Source organism: Cavia porcellus, unplaced genomic scaffold (genome assembly GCF_034190915.1).
Source record: "Cavia porcellus strain 051 isolate PalLab524CR breed Dunkin Hartley unplaced genomic scaffold, mCavPor4.1 scaffold_16, whole genome shotgun sequence".
NCBI classification, from domain to species: Eukaryota; Metazoa; Chordata; class Mammalia; order Rodentia; family Caviidae; genus Cavia; species Cavia porcellus.
This window is the reverse complement of record NW_026947499.1, coordinates 54,606,366-54,621,340: the sequence shown is the minus strand read 5'-3', so window position 1 is coordinate 54,621,340 and position 14,975 is coordinate 54,606,366.

Sequence of the window (14,975 nt, the reverse complement as noted above, 5' to 3'; positions counted from 1 at the left end):
TTATTCATCTCAGATGCCCATTTTTTGGATGGGGTCTTTGAATTTTGGGGGTCTGATTTTTTTTAATTCTTTATATGTTTTAGACAGAAGTCCTTTGTCTGAGGGGCAGTTCACTAAGATTTTTTTCTCAGTTTGTGGGTTTTCTTTTCACTATGTTAGAGATTTCTTTTGAAGTGCAGAAACTTTTTAATAAGATGTGATCCCAGTTATTGACTCTGGGACGTATTTCCCGTGCGGTTTGAGTCTTGTTCATGAATTCTCTACCTACTCCTATGTCTTCAAGGTTTTTACCCAATTTGTCTTCCAATAGATTTAGTGTTTCTGTTTTAATATTTAGATCTTTGATCCATTTAGATTTTATTTTAGTATATGGTGACAGGCATGGGTCTAGTTTTAGTTTTCGGCATATGGAAAGCCAGTTTTTCCAACACCATTCATTAAAGAGACTGTCGTTCTTCCAGTGAACATGTTTGGCCCCTTTATCAAAGATAAGGTGGGTGAGTGTGTTTGTAGTTGTGGTTGTATCTTCTAATCTATTCCACTGATCTTCGGCTCTGTTTTGATTCCAGTACCATGTTGATTTTACTACAGTTGCTTTGTAGTATAACTTCAAGTCAGGGATTGTGATGTCTCCTGCCTTGCCTTTCCTGCTTACAACTGTCTTTGCTATTCTAGGTCTCTTCTCACTCCAGATGAATTTTAGGAGTGATTTCTTGAGATCTATGAGGTATGTTGATGGTATTTTTATTGGGATTGCATTGAATCTGTATAACAGTTTTGGGAGAATGGCCATTTTCACAATATTTATTCTTCCTCTCCATGAGCAATGGATGTCTTTCCATTTTCTGAGATCATCTTCAATTTCATTTTTCAGTGTATTATAATTTTCCCTGTATAGGTCTTTCACTTCTTTCCTGAGAATAATTCCTAAATATTTCATTTTTTTGGTTGCTAGTGTGAAGGGCGTGGTTTCTCTTATTTCTCTCTCTGTGATTTTGTTGTTAGTGTATAGGAATGCTATTGATTTTTGAGTATTGATTTTGTACCCAGCCACATTACTGAATTTATGTATTATATCTAGGAGTCTTTCAATGGAGTTTTGGGGATCTTCTATGTAGAGTATCATATCATCTGCAAATAATGATAATTTAACTTCTTCTTTTTCTATCTTTATGCCTTTTATTTCTCTCGTCTAATTGCTCTGGCTAGTATTTCCAGTACTATATTATATAGTAGCGGTGACAGAGGACATCGTTGTCTTGTGCTTGATTTTAAAGTAAAGGCCTTCAATTTGTAGCCATTTAGTATGATACTGGCTTTTGGTTTGTCATAGATGGCCTTTATTATGTTAAGGTAAAGACTATCTATTCCAATTTTCTGCAAGGTTCTTATCATAAATGAATGTTGTACCTTATCAAAAGCTTTTTCTGCATCTATAGAAATGGTCATGTGATTCTTACTTTTGACTCTATTGATATGGTGGATTAAATTAATTGATTTATGTATGTTGAACCATCCCTGCATACCTGGGATGAATCCCACTTGGTCATGGTGTATAATATTCTTGATGATTTGCTGCATCCTATTTGCCAATATTTTATTGAGGATTTTTGCATCTGTGTTCATTAGGGAGATCGGTCTATAGTTCTCTTTTTTAGTTGGGTCTTTCTCAGGTTTTGGTACTAGAGTAATATTTGCTTCCAGGAATGACTTGGGAAGGATTGCTTCCCTTTCCATTTCATTGAAGAGTTTGAGGAGTGTTTGTATTAGGTCTTCTTTGTATTTCTTGTAGAGTTCTGCAGTGAATCCATCTGGGCCTGGGCTCTTCTTTGTAGGTAAGGACTTAGTTACATTTTTTATTTCATTAATAGAAATTGGATTATTCAGCAGTTTTACATCTTCTTGATATAGCTTTGGTACTTTATATGCTTCTAGGAATCTGTCTATTTCTTCTGTGTTATCGAACTTTTGAGAGTAGAGGTTTTCGAAATAGGTGTTGATGATCTCTGTATTTCTATTGGGTCTGTAGTGATTTCACCTTTTTCATTCCTTATTACATGAATTTGAGCTTTTTCTTTCCTTTTTTAATAAGGTTGGCTAGGGGCTTATCGATTTTATTTAGTCTTTCATAGAACCAACTCTTTGATTCATTGATTTTTTTTGGATTGTTTTCTTAGTCTCTATTGCATTGATTTCTGCTCTGATTTTTATAATTTCCTCTTTTGGCTTTGGGCTTGACTTGCTCTTCTTTTTCTAGATGTCTGAGGTGTAGCATCAGGTTATTTATTTGTATTTGTTCTTTTTCCTGATGTGCTAATTCAGTGCAATACATTTTCCTCTGAGGACAGCTTTCATTGCATCCCACAGATTCCAGTAAATTGCATTTGTGTTTTCATTTGTTTGTAGGTATTCTTTAATTTCCTCTGTGACTCACTGATTACTCAAGAGTGTGTTATTCAGTTTCCATGTGTTTGTGGGATTTTTGCACTATCGTTTATCATTGATTTCTAATTTCATAGCGCTATGATCCGATAACATGCAAGGGATAATTTCAACTCTTTTGCATTTATTTAAATATGTTCTGTGAGTTAATATATGGTCTACTTCAGAGAATGACCGATGTACTTCTGAGAAGAATGTGTATTCTGTTGTTGGACAGAATACTCTGTATATGTCTATCAATTCCATTTGTTCACAGGTGTGATTCTGTTCTTTTATTTCTTTCCTGATTTTCTGTCTTCTTGATCTGTCCATTGGTGTCAATGGTGTGTTAAAATCTCCTGTTATAATTGTATTACTGCTAATTTGGTTTTTCATTTCTGCTATTACTTGTTTTATATAACTGGGTGCTCTGGAATTTGGTGCACGTATATTTAAGATATTTATCTCTTCCTCTTGAAATTTTCCTGTAACCAGCATGTAGTGGCCTTTTTTATCTCTTCTAATCATTATTGGTGTGAAGTTCACATTTTCTGCAAACAGAATAGCTACCCCTGCTCTTTTTTGGGTTCCTGTTGCATGAAGCATTATTTTCCATCCCTTGACTTTCAGTCTGTGTGTATCCTTTTGGGCTAGATGGGTTTCTTGTAGACAGCATATGGTTGGATTTTGTTTCTTGATCCATTCTGCCAGTCTATTTCTTTTAATTGGTGCGTTCAGACAATTTACATTAATGGTTATAACTGTTATATATTGGTTATTGCTAACATGTTATATTTCTGCTGTTGAAGCTTTATCATTCTGTTCTGTTTAATTGTCTGCTTTGTTTCATGGTTTTTGCCTATGTGTATCTAAACTGTCTTTCAGTATTTTTTGCAGGATTGGCTTGGTGATAATGAAGTTCTTCAGCTGTTCTTTGTCATGGAAGTATCTTATTTCTCCATTGATTTTGAAGGACAGTTTTTCAGGGTACATCAGTCTAGGTTGGAAATCATTTTGATTTAGGATCTGAAATACTTCACTCCATGCTCTTCTTGCCTTTATTGTTTGTGTTGAGAAGTCTGCTGTGATTCTGATAAGTTTTCCTTTATACATGGTATGTCTTTTCTCTCTGACAGCTTTTAATACTCTATTATTTTGTTTAGTTTCTGGGATGGTGATTATTATATGTCTGGGTGTAGTTTTATTTTGGCTATGGCTATTTGGAGTTCTATATGCTTCATTGACTCTGATATCAGTTTCCAATCTCATGTTTGGGAAATTTTCAGTATTACTTCTCTAAATGTCCTCTTGACATCCTTTATGTTGTCTCCTTTTTTTTTCATTTATCCCTATCAACCTTATGTTGCTTTTCTTTGCATCATCTTGCAGGTGTTTAATTGTTATTTCTTGATTTCTTGTTATTTTTAAAAGATCTTTCCTTTCCTGTTCACTGGCTGCAATCTGGTCTTCAAGGTCTGAAATTCTATCTTCGCATTCATTGAGGCAGTTTTTACAACTTTCAATGGAATTTTTGATTTCCTGTGTATCTCTTTGCATCAGTTTTATATATTGTTTGTTTCTTATATTGTTCATCCAGGGATTCTATCTTTTTGTTTAGTTTCTCTAATTTTTAAATTGTGTCTTCTTTAGATATGTTCAGCATCTCTTTCATTTCTTTTATCATTTCTTCTTTTACCTGAGAGATTATTTCTAGTTTGAATTCCTTTAAAGCTTCCCGGAGTTGTTTCTTTATTTTGGTTATTATTGTTTCAGGTATTTCAGGTATGTGGCATGTCTTTTCTTCTATGTACCTGACTCCTAGGCTTTCTTGGGATGGGCTGGATGTTTGAGATTGCATTTTGGTCTTTCATTTTGTCATTTTCCTATATTTCCATGTTTCAAGTGTTGTTCCAGGGTTTCTCCTGGGCGTTTGGGAAATTGTCTCTTTTGTCCTGGGCTCTTGGGACTCCTCTGGTAGTGTAGATCCCTCCTTGGGCAGTGGAGCCCCTGGATTAAAAGAGGGTTGCCAGGCTCCTCTCAGGTAGACCTAAAGCCTCCTCAATCTGCACAGTTTCCCTCTCTGGTAGCAGAGCTCCTCTGAGGGAAAGAAGGCCACCTGGTGTGGTCCATGCAATACCAAATCCTGCTAAGCCCAGTCTAGTGTGGCTGCAACCCCAGCAGACCCCTAACTTCCTAGAGCAAGGATCTCATACTCTCCCAGGTATTGGATGTTGTGTAATCATCCAGCTCCTTGGACGGCTAAGCTCCCCAGGCTGATAGAGGGTCCCCCTATGGCCTAGGTAGGCCTCAAATCTCCTCAGCAGGGATGCTCCCTCCTCCAGGCAGTGGCAGTAATGCTGGTGCTCTCCTGGTCAAAACAAGGTCACAGGCAAGGCTGGATCAGGTTCCATCGGCTCGGCCCAGCTCCCTCATTAGGGGGGCAGCTGTAGTGCACTTCTCGGGTGGGAGAGGTGGCAGGCAGGGCTGGAGTGGAGTCCCTCCGCTTGGCTGTGCCCTTTCCTTCCGGCTGGCAGCTGTGGTGCACTCCTCCGGGTGGTGAGGCAGCGGGCAGGGCTGACTCCATAGTCTCTTTTAAGGACACACACCTAAAGACGTAAGGCTTTTCCAGACCTTACCTTTTAAAGGCTCTACCACCTCCCAGTGATGCTGTGGGGTGGGGATGAAGCCTTTTCTATGAGTTTTTGGGGAGACATTTTAGATCTTCTAAAATTATGGAAAAGGTAAAGTTGAGGAGGTTTATTGAAGGCATGGAGCTAAAGGGAGGGGGCAAATGTGCTCCTGAGGCTTTTGGATTATGAATGAGATTGCCTTAACTAGAGGGTGGTAGGAGTAGGTTTGGAAGCCACAGGATGAGCACTTCATTTTGGACATATCATATTGTGGGTTTCTTTGAGAAATCCAAGAAATACAAGTAGGTAATTAGATATTTAAATCTAGACCTTGGACATATGTCTAACTCTAGCCATATGCTTGAGGATGATGTCCGCAGTTCTTATGTCTCCTTGCAGACATTTTGCTCCTTGGAGAGCTGTTGTTCCAAGCTGTCCCATTCTTCTGTGTCATCAGAAGCAAGACTAAGTATCCTTAGTACTATAAAGGGCTTTCCTTAAGCAACATATTACATGTAGGAACTCTTATACGAGGAGCAATGGGCTTGCTCAGAACCACACAGATTGTGAGTGATGGACCTCTCACCTGCCTTCTCTGTGCTTGGAAAATTATCCCAGGGAACTTTGGCTGTAGAAGAAGGTACCAGGTCCTGACTGCAGAGTGGCTTTGTTAGATGGACTTTGTCACTTAAAAATGGGCTCTTAGATTGCTGTTTCTTTGGTGCTGTTTCTTTATGCTTCAGCCCACTGGGACTTTCATAAGCTCCTACATCATCAAAGGTGGAAGCCCCTTAGAGATGAACTAAACCAGGGGTGGTCCATCATAGCAGTGTTTCACCACGGCCCATGGTAGACATTGCCAGTTGATTTCAGAACTCTGTCATTGAGCATGTTCCTCCTACCATTCCAAGTAGTCAATACGCCAGAGTAGGGAGGTGAGTGAAACTCAGACAGTTGTTTTTTATATAGAGATAAGATATCTTTTTAAAAGTCCTTTTTAGTTTTTGTATACTGGGAATTGAACACGGGCCCTCATGCTTGCCAGGCAGGCACTGTGCCACTGAGCTGCAAACCCTGGCCTGAGATAAGATATCAGTGCAAGCGTGTGAGGAGAAAATAATGGAAAGCCAAAATTTTAGAAAAGTATATTGAATTACTTCAATTTTGTGCACATTGAATCTTTCATGAAAAAGTTCAAAACAACCAGTGTTTCACCTAACTGGGCACAGAAGGCTGTTTCTTTGTTGAATATAGGCTGAAGAAAAAGATTTGCAATTAGGAGCCATTCTATATTTACCTTGAATCCACATACATAAGACACACAGGAATGCTTCTCTGAGTTCTAATCATCTTTCTTCCAGAACAATCCTTCTCTCTCTATCCTTCTTGTTGCTTTCAGTAACATGAACTAATGTTTGTCAAATGCATAATATACATCTGACACTGTTAAATGCCTTACATGTATTGATTTATTTAATTATCACAACAATCCCATGAGTGACCACCACGCTAAACCCTACTTTTCAGATGAGGAGCCCAAAAATCAGTTTTTCCAGTGTTGTATAGCACATGAGAGGTGGATTCGGGACTTGAACCAAGCTTTTTAAAAAAATTATATGTTTGCGTGCTATAACAGATACTGTGGGATAGGGAGAAATTGTTCAAAAGGAAGGGGGAACTGAGAGGGAGGGAGCAAGGAAAGGAAAATGAACTAAGAACTTTTTGATTCTGTATCCTGAGCTTTTTATGCTTCTCAAAAAGCAACTCATTCTGTGATGAACTAGTAGGAACTGCTGTCTGAACCCTCATCCTTGTGTCCCCCAGTCTAGAGTTCTTCTGACACCTCCATTTCTTTACTCTTAATGTGGTTTTTGAGCTCTTGTCTGGGGTTGCTGCTTGCTAACTCATAGCTGTTGTGGTCTCTAGTGATTTGGCTAAGCATGTGCTCTAAGACTCAAACCTTATTTCTCCATCCACTCAGAGCTTTATTGATCTTACCTGACATTTGCTTCTCTTGGGTTCTCAGCCCCATGTACCTGGGAGAATGGCCTCTGAACCTCTAAGTCTTATAGCTGCAGCTGTCTCACCAACTCATTGATTGGGTTAATGGACAGGGAATGTGGTAGGGGTGAGGGACTGCCGTGGTAGATGGAGAAGGGGTATTGATTTCTTGGGAGCCCCAGAATACCCCCCTCTAGAGACTCTGCAGTGGATTAATTAATGGTCAACCTGGAACACCCAGCTGAACTGAATCAGTATGGCTTTGAGTGTGGAGGACTTACCTGAGGATTGTTGCTAACAGCATAAAAGGAGAACTGGAGGATAGTGTGCTATTGATTCTCCTGGAGAAGCTTGTGAAACTGACTTTCCTAATATGAACTCAGCAGTTCTCATCATCAGAGGAACTCAGGTCCTTGCTGTTGCTGCGAATGGCTGTGGTTCTCTTTGGGAGGACTCTGGCCCTTACCATATGTGTCACTTCTTGGCTGCAGTGCAGATGCCTCGGCCTGCTGGCCCAGATTCTTCACCCCACTGATGCAGCCTTTCTAGCTTTCACCACTGACCTTTGGGTATTTCCAGTGCAGATTTTTGATAGAAACTTGCATGAGAGCCTGAGGCATTGTCCTGGGCTCTAGGCCTCATTGCTGGACTCATGGAAGACATTGCCATGGGCTCAAGGGCTTCAGCTGGACTTGTGCAGAACACTACTATGGAGTCCAGGCACTGAGCAGAATTCTTTGGGTCTCTAGCATGTGGGCTGAGCTCTTGCTCTCTTCTTCATCTGACTTTTTGGGTGAATAATATTAAATAATCCTATAAATTACATGTCCTGTTTTAAGTCTGTTTCCTTGCACGCTCTGACTACAACAATTCCTAAAAGTCATTGTCTCAGTATTTTATTTTTAAAAGCAAATTCTCTGAGGCTGTAGAGAAGCCATGCACTGAGCCTATTATTTAAGGAGGAGAGCAGAAGGGTCCAAGTTAGGACTTTCATGACTATTAGAAATGAAGACGGGAAGATGATCCGAGGGGTTAAAATTTTTGTCTGATGGCTGAGAGGTGATATGGAAACCACTTCTGCAGACCCTTGTGTGCCAGGTCCAGTTGTAAACATTTAACTTGCACATAACATCAGCTCAGCTCACGCATATGACAACTCCTTGAAGTAGGTGCATTATTTGCCCCATTTTACGAACAAAGACATGGTAAAATGGAGTGTGTCAGTAACTTACCTTAGCTGGAATTCACACTCAAGCACCCAGCTCCCAGTTTTATGGTTTTACCCCAGACTCTCTTCTCACTGCTCTTGTCTGTTCTTATGTTTCTCAGAGTTGCTAGCCTGTTACCATATTTCATGCATTTCTTTCTTTCTGTTGTTCTTGAAGCAGTTTTGGGGGCTAATGGTGCTCTATTTGATGGGAGCTGGAGCCAGGCCAGCACAGGCTCAAGCTTATGGAAGGGAAAGGCAAATTAGGCCTCCATATGTGGGCCATTTCTTTATTTATGTATTTACTATTTTTCTAGTGGTAAACTTTTTCTAGTATTTGTTGAACATTTACAGTATGCTTGACTAATATGTCTAGTGGCTTAGCTACTCAAAAATATTTGTTCACTCGAGGAGAGAACCAAAGGGAGAGGCAAAAGAACTCACAGAGTGACAGTCTCCTGGTCTGAGAGTACCAGGCATTTCTCCCTAGAGTTTTTGCTGTGGCTTGGTTTGACTTTATTTCTCATGGGTAGAGAATTTTTCCTTCCTACATTTCAGCAGCCATGGGCCCTCACTTGACACTAGAACAACAGTATTTGCTGCCCTCACAAAAAGGCCCTGGAGAGGAGGTTCCAACAGGAGAGTGCAGGAGATGAGCTTGAAGCCTTTTCCTCAGAGCGCTAGGTCCCCTCCGAAGACCCACACCTCTGAAGGTGAAGGTAGCTCTTGGTGGCCTTCACTTTATTGTCTTTCTTGTGAGCCCCAAAGACCAATGGGGAAGAGTCTGCCAAGAAGACCAAACTCCTTTATGTCTGGGACTCCCAGAGAGGCTTCAGGGTCACTGAGCCCACATTTGGCCTTCAGCAACCTATTAAGTTGTAGCTGAGTCTCTTTCCCACTGACATGGTGGCTATTCCTTCCTCTTGACTTGAATTTCCTATTCTGATTTCCTGTTTGAGTTTCATTTTTCAAGTTCTGGTCTGAATTTCCTGCCTAGATATTTTTCTCCAACTTTCTGTCTGGATTTCATCTCAACTTCTTTTCTGAATTTTCAGTACCAGTTTTCTGTTCTGACCTTCCTGCAGCACCCTCTCATCTCCAACTACCGGGATATTCAGCACCCTCAGCTCTCCAATGAGTTCAAGATCAATTACGATTTTATGGTCTCTCTCTCTCTCTCTCTCTCTCTCTCTCTCTCTCTCTCTCACTCTCTTTCTCTGTCTTTATCTCTGTCTCAGGTGGACCCTGAAAAGTAAATTTTAATATGGGTTTTTCTACTTTTAAGAGTTGGTGGTTACAAAGGTTTGGAAACTCTGTCTAGTCTGAAAGCATGCTGCCAAATCTGACTTGTGGACAATGGGTGACCTGTTTCTTTCTGACTGTTAGGTTTCTATCTTTTTGGGTAGATGGGAGGCCCTTCAGGGTGGGAATTCATTTTATTTCCCTAGTTGTTCTCTGTGCCTGGCACAGAGCTGGGAGAATAGGTATTTTAATTAAATTGCCACCCTTGGGCAAAGCCTGGTCCTAGTTCACCCTTCCAAAAATAACCCTTTCCTCTCACAAGAAGAAAGAAGGAGGTTAAAGCGATGGTAAGAAGGAATTGCCTACTGTCATGGCAGGGAAAGGACAGTGGGGGAATTAAGAACCCGGTACAGGGCCTGGGAGAGACAAGAAACCACCAAAGCTCTCAAGAGCCAGAGAAAGCTTCCTAGAACTGTGTTTCAGATGTATGTATAGTAATGCTAATGAATGCTTGAGAACCTTGAGGACTAGAAATGCAGAGGGAAACTCTGGTGGTGGTTGAAAGTTTAATTAACAGCTGAATCCTCTGGGGGGGGGTGCATAATGAGATCTGCATATGCCTTAGTGTCCCCACAGGGATGTTGTTTATTGGAAGCTGAGCTAAGTACAATTTGCTGAGGAGGAGAGACATGGCTTTGATGTGAACAGACCTAGAGAGGTCCCTGGGCCTGCATGCCCTTTTCTGGCCCCAGACCTGAGTTAGGGCCTTGTCAGCCCAGGTTCATGTTCTTGTAGTTCCTCAGCAATAGCCAGTTAAATAGTAAAGGGGGGGGGGTCTCTCTTTCTGGGGAGAGCATAAGGAGGAATGTACAGCGTTTCTGCAGAGAAATGAAATAATGCCATCTGTCCTGGCTTCTCACCCTACTAGATTCTTTCTGCTTTGTCCCCCAGGGATGAGATTTTGAGTGAAGAGAGAGGGATGGAGGAGAACTGGGGTTAGAGGTGGTTGTGGAGAGAAATAGACATATTTAAAGGTATGCGGGGATAGAGATGGGATTTGTAATGGCTTGTGTCTAGATGTCCCCCCAAACCTCATGTGGTGATAGGGCTTTTTTGGAGGTGGCTGAATCTGGAGTGTGTGATTGATTGATGATGCAATGCTTGGACTAAGGGTGCAGGGATTAAGGGTGAGGGTTGCTGGATCAATTATCTGATTGGATTGGTGCCACCCTAATCCTGGTAGATAGACTCGATACAATATAAGGGACAGAAAGAGGCTGGTCTTCCCTTTTTCTCTTGCTATCTTCTGCCACCGTGAACTTTTGCCCCTCTGCCGTGTGCCACCATGCCTTGGAGCCAGCCAGTAATGGACTGAAATCTCTTCAGACTGTGAGCTAAATGCACCTTTCCCCTTTTAACTTTGATTGTCAAGTATTTTGTCTCAGCAACAAGAGAAAAGTAACTAAGGCAGAATTGATGAGGGTCATACAGACTGAAACCCACATAGAAAGAAAGACAGACAGATTTGGGAACACAGAGCAAGACACAGAGGCAGAGACAAAGTTTAGGAGAAGGAGTCAAGGAGGAAGTCAGTGCTTGGCAGAGAAGGGCAGATAGGAAGGAGAGAAAAAATAAAGGTCCGGTCTGAAGAAGTGAGATGATGACACAGTGGGAATTCTCCCCCCTCCAAGAATGGGGTATGGAAAGCATTAACAAAAATTATGGTACTGTTACTTATCAATGTCCAGGAGAGGTAAAGAGTGGCTTGGAATGTGTGATGGGTCATGGGTAAGGAGTACTAATAGGAGCCATGAACAGCACAGCCCATGTCTATTGGGCTATGAATGCGTGGCTTTCTCATTGACATTTGTTCAGGAACACTGTCTGGATAGGTTTCCCTTCATCCTTGGAATGACAGCCTTACTTAGGTACTCAGTCTTTCACTTTGAGACTAGTGTTAAAATTCAGAGTTGTGCTTGCTCCATTTTGTCTGACCTCCTCTGGTGCTCTACACAGGTTGACGACCTGGATATTAGAGGGCAGAGAGGTCATATTCAAATTGGTATGATAACCTGGGTGTACCACAGAGGTCGGATTCATCTGCCTGTGCCTGCATTTCTAGTTCTTTAGAAATCTTCTCTTGATCCAATTGCTGAAATACTCCTGGATGAGGGGAACCACCTTTCATTTGCTCTTAAGAGTGAACCACCCTTAGGGGCCACATAAGGGGAGATGTTTACTTATCCAAGTTAGAAGCATCTGTGCTTAGCTCAATATTGATGTTCATACAAAGTGCATTAGAACACATTTATTTCTGGTGGAGTGAAGAAGTTTAGAAAATCCAGTTGTTGACCTCCAAAAAACCTAGATTGTCAGCTGGACTTTAGCTGTTAACAGAGCCCACAGTAGCAGCTTTACTCCTCCTCTGTGAAATGTGGGGGCCATGTCCCTGGATTAGTTAGAGCAGGAATTACATTTAAGAATTATGCTCTTAAAGAGAGAATGCCCAGGTGGCCCAGGCTAAAAGTGATATAGGACTCTGTACTTTGAGTCTGGGAGTAGTAGGATCAATGTTCTGGCTCTTCTCCCAGGGCTTCTGTCCAGAGTTATCCAAGACTAGGGCTACCAGGCAGGCTGATGCAAGGTAGGAGCTGAGCTTCTAATTTGGAAGAACTTCACCTCTCTTTCTTATGGGTCCTTAGGTGAAACCTCTTCAGGGGACAGAAAGGAGGTGGCTTGCTCACACTGGGAGCCTGCATAGGTGGTATCAGTACTGGAGCCAAAGAGACAGAGAAGGTCTCCAAAGACTGTCCCTTCTCCTGGATTTGGGTGGGCCAGTTGTGGTAAACACACTCCCCAAATCTCAGTGGCTTTAATGCAAAGGACAAAAAAGATACTCACATCACAGTCCAGTATGAGCTGGCACGGGACATCTGTTCCATGCACTCCTCCAGGATCTAGTCGCCTTCCTTTTTATGACTCCATATTCCTCTGGGTCCTTAGAAGTGTCACATGGGAGTTTCGGATTAGATGTGGAAATTGTAGGCAGCTATGTATTCACATGTTAGTCGGTTTTTCAACTCTGTGATGAAATACCTAAGATAAACAATTTAAAGAGGAAAGGTTTATTTTGGCACACGATTTCAGAAGTTTTAGTCCATGACTAGCTCACTGCATTGCTTTTAGGCCTCTAGCTAAGTGATAATATCATGCAGGAAGGGTATGGCTGGGTTCTTCACCTAATGGCAACCAGCTAGGGAGAGAAGGAGAGAGAAGGGGAAAAGGAGACAGAGACAGAGGGAGGGAGAGAGAAGAATATGGGAATGAGCAGGAGTAGAGGGGGAGGAGGAAGGTGAAGAGGAGGAAGCCTTTGACTTTCAAGGGCACACTCCCAGTGACCTACTTCCCCCAACTAAAGCCCACCTCCTAAAGGTACCAATACCTCCCAGTAATGCCACTGAACCATAGTTCCATCCATGGATGAATGAATTGATGAGGTTATAGCCCTTACAATCCAGAAGTCCCCGGTTTTGAATAGTGCTGTGCTGTTGGGGACCAAGTCTTCAATACAGGAACTTTGCGGGGGACATTTCAGATACACATCCTAACGAACCTTTGTTGCAGCATTATGGCTTAGATCTAAAATAGCCCTCAAAATTCTCACATGTACAGGAGGTGACGGGACCATAGGTGGAGGTGGTTATTGGGGAGTGACCTGGAAGGGTGTGTTCTGGTCCTTCCTCCTTCCCCCTCTGCTTCCTGGTTTCCACTTGGGGAGCAGCATTTCTTCACCAGACCCCTATGCCATGGCCACTTTTGCTTTGGAGCCAACTGACCATAGATGGAGTCTTTTGAAAATCAAGAGCCAAAATATATTCCTGCTGTAAACTTGGGGTATTGGGTATTTTGTCGGAGTGATGGGAAGGCTGACTGATATACTTAGGAAGACTTTACCTGCGAAGGCAGGCAGGCAGGCTCTCTTTGGGGATTTCTACTTTCAGACTGTTGTTCAGAATTGTTGCTCTGGACAAACCCTGGGTTAAGGATGCGTGTGTGTGTGTGTGTGTGTGTGTGTGTGTGTGTATGTGTGTCCAAAATGAACTAGAACAGTAACTATACTCATGAAAGCTGTGCCAGACGATGGGGGAGGGGGTAAAGATTCTAATAGGCTTTGAGGCAGATACTTTCACTTTAACTCAACCAGTGATCTCTGTGCTTCCAATTTGTGGGGTCAAGGGAAGGGAGGCTCCAGGGTGTTGCCGAGCAGAATGCGTGCCTTACATGGCTTGGTCAAGCCTTCCTTCATTTCAGATATTCAAGTAGTGTTCACCTCTGCTGTGAGGCAGCTCCCTAAGCCCCATCCCTCTAACCTCTGCTTGTGGCACTTGAGCAGCATTTGGAAAAAAATCCAATGTAAGACCATCACAAATGCATCAGGTTGAAAACTTAATCTTATCTAGGAGGGCCAGGCTGCCACAGATGACGGCTGTGACAGACCAGAGAGACCTGTCCACTAAGGTCTTACTGTGAATGGATCTGAAAGACAACTAGTATTGTTAAACTTTCAGAAATGTCAAAAGAAGAGGCAAGACCAAACTTTGTGTGCATGCTTCTGTTTTTTTATACCAGTAGCCAATATTCTATAGCACAGTCAGCAATACTTCATCGGAAACAAAATGCATCTGCAAGATAACTATTTCCCAAGGATGGGGGCCTCATTTTTGCTGTGATGCTTGATTTGATGCCTACTGCTGGGGTGGATCCCTCTTTGCACATCAGAGAGGACTGGCTTGCACTAGTGATACATTTTTGGGTGTGCAGGAAAACACAAATGATAAATAAATGCCCACTAATTACCCTGAGAATATTTATCGAGGTTTCTCCACATTGTAATAAGAAATTATTGAAATATACATCACCTACCAAGCTGTTAATCATTGGTAAATATATTTTAAATACAGCAGCCCATTAGTATTTTAATTTAGCTTGTCTCCTAGAGAATATGTACTGGATCAGACAAATGTCCCAAGCTTCAGAGCCAAGGGAAAAATTTCCTCACCTAGTTAACCTTTATGTTCTTCTCTCAGGAAGGAAATTCCTGCTGTACCACAAGAGAAATATTTCCCCATGCTGTATCGATGGCAAGTGTCCTTGAGGAGATTTCTGCAGTGAGGCAAAGAGACCACAGCTCTGAAGAAGATTGGAGAGTGCATGGGCGCACCAGGGCAGGGTTGGGAGTTAGGATTGCTATTGCCTGGTCACTTTCTTGTCAGTTTACTTAAGTGTGAAGTTGCAAAACTGTGCAGCTCAAAAGAAGTAACTGATAGGGGCTGGGGATTTAGCTCAGTGGCATAAGCGCCTGCCTTGCAAGCAGGCAGTCGTGAGTTCGATCCCCGGTACCGATAAAAAAAAAAAAAAAAAAGTAACTGACGTATTCAGCCTCAATGAGCAACTGGACTTGTCCTGTTTGAATG